The sequence below is a fragment of the Gekko japonicus genome, unplaced genomic scaffold, assembly GCF_001447785.1.
Source record: "Gekko japonicus isolate JY-2015 unplaced genomic scaffold, Gekko_japonicus_V1.1 scaffold251, whole genome shotgun sequence".
NCBI classification, from domain to species: Eukaryota; Metazoa; Chordata; class Lepidosauria; order Squamata; family Gekkonidae; genus Gekko; species Gekko japonicus.
Window position 1 is genome coordinate 539,457 of NW_015161956.1, and position 8,345 is coordinate 547,801.

Here is an 8,345-nt window from a genome sequence, read left to right on the forward strand (position 1 = left end):
CCCAGGTGCATTTGGACTTCGCCGGTCCCTTCCAAGGACAAATATTCTTTATTTTGGGGAACCCCTACACCAAATGGCTGGAGGTCATGCCTGTCACCTCCACTTCCTCCAAAGTGGCAATCCGGGCCCTCAGATGAATCTTCAGCACATACGGCCTACCCGACATGGTCATGACGGATAACAGAACTGCCTTCACTTTGGGGAAGTTCCGGGAGTTCTTGGGCCACTACCTCATATGGAACATCCACTCCATGTCCTTTCATCCAGCCACCAACGGGCAAACAGAGAGGATGCTACGGACCACAAAGGAATCCCTCAGGCGGATCATCCACAAGGACTGGGACCACAGCCTAGCAGCATTCCTTTTTAGCCACTGGGTGACCAGCCGCAGCCCTGCTGAGCTCCTCATGGGCAGGTGCTTAACTATGCAACTGGACAGACTGCACCCAGACTCAGCCCCAGAGCATCGCCAGGAAGTACCCAGAGGGTTTTTCCCAGGTGACCCTGTCTATGCGCGGAACTTCTCCAGCAGTCCGGCCTGGGTTCCAGCCAGGGTCATCAGAGTCACCAGCCCACTCTCATATGAGGTCTCTCAACGGGGGATAGGTCCTGTGCAGACACATCGGCCAGTTTTGCCGTCATCTGCCAGAGTTAGTCGACCTAGCACCAGCCGCCATGGAGGCCAGCCACCAGGGACCACTACTGTTGCCACAAGAGCCACGCAGGGAGGGAGACGTGCCATGCGCAGGGGACCGTCCTGACCACAAGGAGTCGCTCACACCCATACAGACTGTTCTAGAGCCCCAGGACTCTGCTCCTGACCTGCCATCCTTCCCAAGTGCTGCTTCTGAGACCCCAGACAGGGCCCCCGTGACTGCACCCACACCGCCGAAGCCGAGACACTATCAAAGGCGAGCATAGCTTGAAGACTATGAGTGCTTTGGAATTTAGGGGGGGGGAATATTCCAGGATTATCTACCAGAACAATAAGCCCACCAGGACTCTGGAAGTGACCAATGAGAAACTAATGTTATGTAAATAGCCTATCATTGGGAATTGGGTGCATTTGGGTGTGGTTTTTGCATGCTTTTAAACAGGGCTGATGCCCTGGTGTTTTAGTCTTGTTCCTGAAATCACTTAATAAAGCAGAGCTGTTCACTGCAATGCGTCTTGAACCCAGTATTTAATACTTCCCCCACCCAATGTATACTTTTATTTTTAACATCCGTCCTGATGAAGAGTTCTAGAAAGAAAAATATTGTATGCCTTTTGTTATTTTGATTAGTCTTTATAAAAGTTTTTAGGTGGTATTTGTAATTGGATTTTGCTATAAACTTTTGTCTATTGGTCTTTGTGCCCAAAGTTACGATAAAACTGAGTTCAGAGAGAAGCTGTATACACACTTGCAATGGGGTGTAAAGTCACTATATAAACATAGCTCAGTCAACTATATTTTATAACTATGTTAAGCAGATGTTTAGTGACTACGTGAAGCCAATATCAGGAAGTAGCAGCTTAACTCTGTTTACAATATAGCAATCTTCATGTCCTTTTGTTTAAAAAATTGTTTAAAATTTAAACAATGTTATGTTTGTTTTGGAACACTCAAACATTTCAAAATGGTCAATACCAGGAACCAAACTCAGTAAAACTTCCGTTTTCTTTAATACAGGCATGCTGAAAGATTGAATGGACTTTCTGTCAAGTGGGGGTAGTTGTACAGATCTTTGTTCATTTCTCTCAGTATTGCCATTCCAGTCATAAGAATCTGTGGCACCTTGTTTGGTACCACATGATAGCAAAATGTTGTGCAGCCAAATGTTTCATGTCCTACTGGAAAAGTTGAATTGCAACATGTCTGATACCCTCTACATAGCTAGGAGTAGAGAGTTACTGTCTTGAGGCAGCCAGGGCTCAGCATTAGTGAGGACTTCTCAGGAGAAGAAGCTGACCAGCAGGAAAATGAGCTGAGGGTTGTCAGGATTCACAACCAACAGCTGGTTCAGAACCACCGACACCCTCCAGCCCTGATTCAGCTGGTGAACCTCAGTTGGCCATTCCCAGCCCACCAGTATCATGTACATCCTTAGAACCCCACAGACAGAGGCTGAGAACAGAGCTGCAGACAAGATAGCAAAGTGCATGCCTCCTGGATCAACACCAGCTGCTTGCTGATAACAAAGATGAATAGTTGTAGGATTACTTCTGAGCAACTGGTTGCAAGTATGACCCTTAGATGTGGGGCTATAAAACGAGCCAAAATAGGTTGTTAGGTGTGGACTTAATGCATACAATAGACACTAAGCCACCATCTCTGCTTTGCCTGACTTCTGGCATCTGATACTTGGAGCCTGAGAGCCAGTACAGTTAACCACCTTCTGAAGGGACTACATGAGAACCAGTTTGGTGTAGTGGTTAAGTGCGTTGCCTCTAATCTGGGAGAACTGGGTTTGATTCCCCACTCCTCCACATGCAGCTGCTGGGTGATTTTGGGCAAACCATAGTTCTGTCAGAGCTGTTCTCGAAAGAGCAGTTCTCAAAAGAGCTCTCTCAGCCCCACCTACCTCACAGAGTGTCTGTTGTGGGGAGGGGAAGGGAAAGGAGTTTGTATGCCGCTCTGAGACTCCAAGTGAAGGGCAGGGTATAAATCCAATCTCCTCTTCTCTTCTTCTTCCTACCTCCACTACCCAAAATACAATTTTCTGTGAAATGGTAGGAAGTACTTTGGGCCTTCTGTAAATCAGATTTACATTCCCCAAAATTTCATTCAGCGAAAAGATGCAACTGGCATGGCATGGGGGAGGATCTGGGGATGAGGTCCAATCTGTCCTGGTCCCTCTTTCTTTCATATTTCACCTTGATTGTTTTTCTTCCAGTGTTGAACAAAGCTTCTATTTTTCAGCTAACCTGTGAGCAGCAAGAGCAATTCACTCAAAACCCTGCGAAGCTCGGTAAGGCTTTTATTGTGTAGTGGGTTAGCTGCATGAATGAAGGACGCAAACCGGCATGGTCCAATGCACGCTTTATTAGTACACAACAAGAGAGCTACTAACGGCCGGCTGGCCAACTATATACATCCTTGGGGCCACACCCCTGGGTCCCGTTGGTGGGTTTGAATCTCCCGCCACGGTTCCCATTGGTTCCCCAGTGGAAGGACTAGGATCCTAGTCCTCATTGTTCTCCCAGAGTCAAGCTCTGGGGAGTTCGCTAGCCCTTGGTGGTGGTCAGCGGACACAACATCCCTCCCCCCATAGTTTGGAAGCACCCTAGATCACGTAGTCCTTTAAATAAGATGGGGACCGCCGTTCTCTAGTGGACCGTCGGGGAGCTGGTACTGGGACTTCTGGGGCCCCGTCCACTGTGTCGGGATGTGCTGATAGTGGAGGGGCCTCTGGCTCTGCAGTGCCGGTTGCCGGGGTCTCTCCTGCGGCTGCTGGAGGAACTGGGGTGAGGTTCAGATGCTCTTCAGGGGAAGAATCTTGCATGGTGCTTTCCGGTGCACCCCTCTCGAGGTCCGACCGTAGTTCCGGACTCTCCGCGCCAGGGTGTTCAGGAAGCATGCGCCACCGGAGTGATCTAGTTCCGCGTCGATTTTCGGCTTGACAGACAACGGAACCGTCCTGGTGCGCATTCTGATGGGGGCCACCTTTGGGTCGAGACGCAGGGACACCGGGGGCCCCGTATACCGGCCCAGGGAAACATCAAAAACCGCTGGGAACTCCTGGCAAATCCCTTTGAAGTCCTGGGTAGTACACATCTGGACTCCCTCGACTGTGATTCCCAGGGGCTCGAACCATTCCCGTCCCAGCAAGCTGACCAGGTCCCCTTTGACCACGATTAAGTCCAATTTCCTCTTAAATTTCTTGTATTGCACCCGGAAGGTTCCGACCCCCTTTATCGGCACCCGATTCCGCTGAAAGTCCATGAGCGACAACTGAGCGGCACGCAAGCGGGGTCCCCCCTTTGGGCATAGGCGTTTCAGGGTGGCTTCCGAGATTATTGAGACCGCGGAGCCCGAGTCTATTTCCATGAGGCATGGGGACCCCTCGATGTTTACAGTGGCTAGGAATTTTGGGGTGGGTGATTTGCCGGGGAGTTGCAGTACCTTTTCTGCTGTGTGTGTGAGGTGGTAGAGGTCCTCTGCGCCGGCGTCATCCTCGAAGTGTGCTTCCGCTCTCTGACGCGGTAGCTGGGTCCGGAACGTTGCTTTGGAGCGGCATGCCCTTGCGATGTGGCCTGTGCGCCCACAGGACCGGCACGCGACATTTCGGAACCTGCAGGTTTTCTGATCGTGCTGGTCCCCGCAGCTGGCGCACACGGGAGTGCCGGGATGCTGGCGGGCGGCGCTCGCATTCGCAGCTGGGGTGCGCTGCGGTGCTTGAGGGCAATGCCGGGGCCCTGCATAGGCTCGGTGAACGTCGTGTTCCTCTGGCTCCTCCGGCTCAACCTGCAGGGCCGCGGCTGGGGCGGTGTGCGATCGTTCCCAGGCGATGGCGGTGGATAAGGCTACGGCGAGGGTGACAGTCTCCTTTTCCATGATCCGCTGTCTGAGCTTCTCCTCGCGCAGGCCCACGACGAAACGGTCGTGGAGGGCCTTGTCCAAATGTGCCCCGAACTGGCAGTTGGCGGCGAGATGGCGCAGCTCCGCCAGGAACTCTGCGGATGTCTCCCTGCCGAGCTGACTGCGGTTGTAGAACGCCACCCGGCAGATCAGTTCTGACAGCTTCAGTGCGTAGTGGTCCTGCACCGCCTTGACGATCTGTTCGAAGGTGCAGGCGTCTAGGTCCGTCGGAAACAGCAAACGTTCGGCCAGGGACATGAAGGCGGTGCCGCAGGAGGCCAGGAGGAACCCTCTCTTTTTCTCGTCGTCCGTGACCGCATACTAAGGCAGACTTGATGCCTCGGACCCAAGCGCCCCAGTCTTGCGGCCGAGCTGTGTCGAAGGGCGACAGCAGGCCGGGTCCTGAAGTGGTTGCCATTGTGCGTGTCGGGTCTGGTGGAGCAGAAACGACCTCTTCGGCTGTGTCACTCATCAGTCAGCGCGGAGCGTGTTCTCTCGTTCCCCCTCGACGGCCCGGCTAGCGGCTGAATTCCACCTTCGTCGCCATTATTGTGTAGTGGGTTAGCCGTATGAATGAAGGACGCAGACCGGCACAGTCCAATGCACTAACGGCCGGCTGGCCAACTATATACATCCTTGGGGCCACACCCCTGGGTCCCGTTGGTGGGTTTGAATCTCCCGCCACGGTTCCCATTGGTTCCCCAGTGGAAGGACTAGGATCCTAGTCCTCATTGTTCTCCCAGAGTCAAGCTCTGGGGAGTTCGCTGGCCCCTGGTGGCAGTCAGGGGACACAACAGCTTTCCAGGTTTTCCCCAAGTCCAGATGTTACAGTATTCCTTTCTTCAAGTTTTGATGAAGTAGTGAAAGGAGAATGCACAACTCTCATGGCCTGCAAAATGTGCTCAGCACTTCAAAAATATATGCTGCCTAATTCTACTATGGAAACATTTGAGGTGTCCTTGGCACTTGTCCCCTAAAATGGAGATGGTTTCCTAAGAGACCCAAGGGATAAAAAGAATTATCTTATTCTGGATAAGATGTGCAAGGTTTTGTAGCTGCAACACATTGTAACTGAGAGAAATCTGTGACCCAAGCACTGGTATGAAGATTCTACATGAAAGCCTAACTTGTCTGCCATTCCCTTTGAAGGGGTGGGTGCAGTCTCACTGAGAGCAAGGAGAGGAGGAAAATAATGCTGTTGTCTAACAAAGAAGACTATAAAACCACCAGATGATGTAAAAGCTTTTCATGTATCTGTTTTGTTTAGATATGACAAAGAATAGTGTGTGAAGGGCAATTGACTTCAACAAGCTTGTGAGGAAGAGGAAATTCTAGACAAAAACCCTGAGGATCATTGGAAGGCAGTCAAAGGGAGTTTCTTCTTTGACCTGATGTAGGTTTATTTCTGCATCCCCTTTCACCACCTCCAGAGGAAACACCTCAGAATTGCATATGGTCTTCAATATTGCCAGTACAAAGTTCTCCCATTCTGCCTGCTCATCTTCATCAAGATCATGGTCATCCTAGTGGTCCATCTCCCTTCTCTGGGTGACCTCTTCCTCCATTCCAGGAGCAAGGACCTTTGGTTGTCCAGAACATCTATTAACTGCCTGGATTAATATGAATTCTTGGTAAACCACCAACAGAGTTGTCAAAGGGTTGAGGGGGCATAATATCTAGGTAATGTTCAGCTATACCACCTGTCACTTGGGGGGGGGACAGATCTCGTGGAGAATCTAAATACATTTGAGCCAAGAATAATTTCTGCTCTGAATGCTAAGACTACAAACAGACTGTGCTCTTCAAAACATTTTTCCCTATAGAGTAACTGCACAGATCTGTCTACCTAGTATTAGTGAATCTGTTTCTGGGCTGGAGTGATCGATTTGCAGGTAAGGGCAAAACAGGAACCTTCCAGTCAGTAATTAACAAACTGATTTCCCAACACACTTAAAATCCTATTCTGAATTCAACTTTAATTAACAGTGAAGTCCTCAGATAACTTTCCTGACAGTTAGACGTATTAAATAGACCTGGGTAGGATTCTGAGTAGGTCTGCTTATGATTAGTCTTTAAACATCCTGCTAAGGCATTTGCTATTTCAAATTATTCCCCTGCTCCACACTTAGGCATCGTCTCCGAAGCTGTCACAGCTCAGGTGGGGTGTCACCTGACGCTGTCACCACTCTGGTTCCAGGCTCCTCTGAGAAGGCCCAGATCACTCTCCCAGGCCTTTAGACCTCCCTTTTGGCCGAATAATAGGTGTGAGGACCAGGCAGAGTGAACAATGAAAATAGTTTATTTTATAGGAGGTCAAACAAACAAGGTGCAGAATAATAACAGTAAGTGGGTGAAAAGAAATCAAAAGCCCTAATGCGTCTAAATATATACTGTCCCTAGCTCACTATCTCAAGTGGCCCTGGAATATTCACCCTTCCCTCAGGATGAGGGTTTCTTCCCACAACAGCCTTCCTTCTGGCTCTGCCCTCTGGGAAGAAGAACAGCTTTCCCTGTTGTACCAGTTCTCTTATTCCCCAGTCCTCTTCTTCCCTATTGGTCAAAATCAGTGCCAAAACTTCCCAAGGCTTTCTGGGGTTTGTAGGCCCAGCCTCCTCTCACTGCTAGCCAGGCTCCCTGGGCCTAGTAGGCCTGTGGTGGCACAGCCCAGATCATGACACCCCCCCACCAGACCAAATCATGGGGTCCAGCTCTGGATCCCCATTGATGCGGTCTGCACACAGGATTTGGGCTGTGGTTTGCCCTTTCAACTCACTCAACATTAACATATAAAAACAATAATAAAACAGTAAAACATTAAAGAGAATACAACGTCAGGTTAATGCACTGCAGGTCCTCCTGGGTCAAAACTCTCTCTCATCATCAGTAGTAGCAGGGCTTTCGCTGGGAGTAAGTTCTAAATTGGATCTTAACCACACCGTTGAGGTCAGAGGTTTTGGACATTGCTTTTGTGTTGGCTTCAGATGGATGCCTGGCTACTATATCCTGTAACATATACAGTGCTCTTTGTCTCAAATAGTCTGAATTTAGCCTCTGAAGTTCATGAAAAAGCTCAATTAGAACATGAGGGCGAGACTCGTTTTGAGATATCAATGTAGTTAAATGGTGTCTCTCAAAGTTTCAAACATAGAAAGATCACTGCCTGTTTCTGGTTTGAATGTTTTTGTCACAGTAGTAGGATCTACTGGATCTGGCATGCTACTAAAGCTCTCCAGAGAGTCTTCATCAAATTCTCTTCTCCTGCTGGTGTCAGGTTGACGTTTGTGATTAACACTAATGGAATGTCGTACAGGCACTGCAAACTCAGTCTTGAGGAACAACTGGCTCGCGTTTCCTCCACTCCTGATGGTCATTTACCAAAGCCAGCTTACTGTTCTCCGCTTCCTCTTCAGGCTGCTTCACAACTCTTGGCTTTTCTGCTCCAGCTGTGGAACTACTTTCCAAGGGCTTTGGAAATGCCATAGCTTCAGTTTTCCCAGTAGTGTTAGGTTCTTGGGGTGGTTGCTGATGCTGTTGTTCACTGTTGGCCACTGTGTGACAGAGTGTTGGACTGGATGGGCCATTGGCCTGATCCAACACTGGCTTCTCTTATGTTCTTAGGTACTTCGATGCCGATAAAATTGTCAGGACGCCATCTGAATCATTCAATGATTACCATCAAAGAGTACCATCACTAGCATTTTAATTGTCAATTGTTGGACTGTTTTTAACGCTTAATGTTGTTGTTGTAAGTTGTTTAAATTTTGTACATGGTTTTTATGGTACA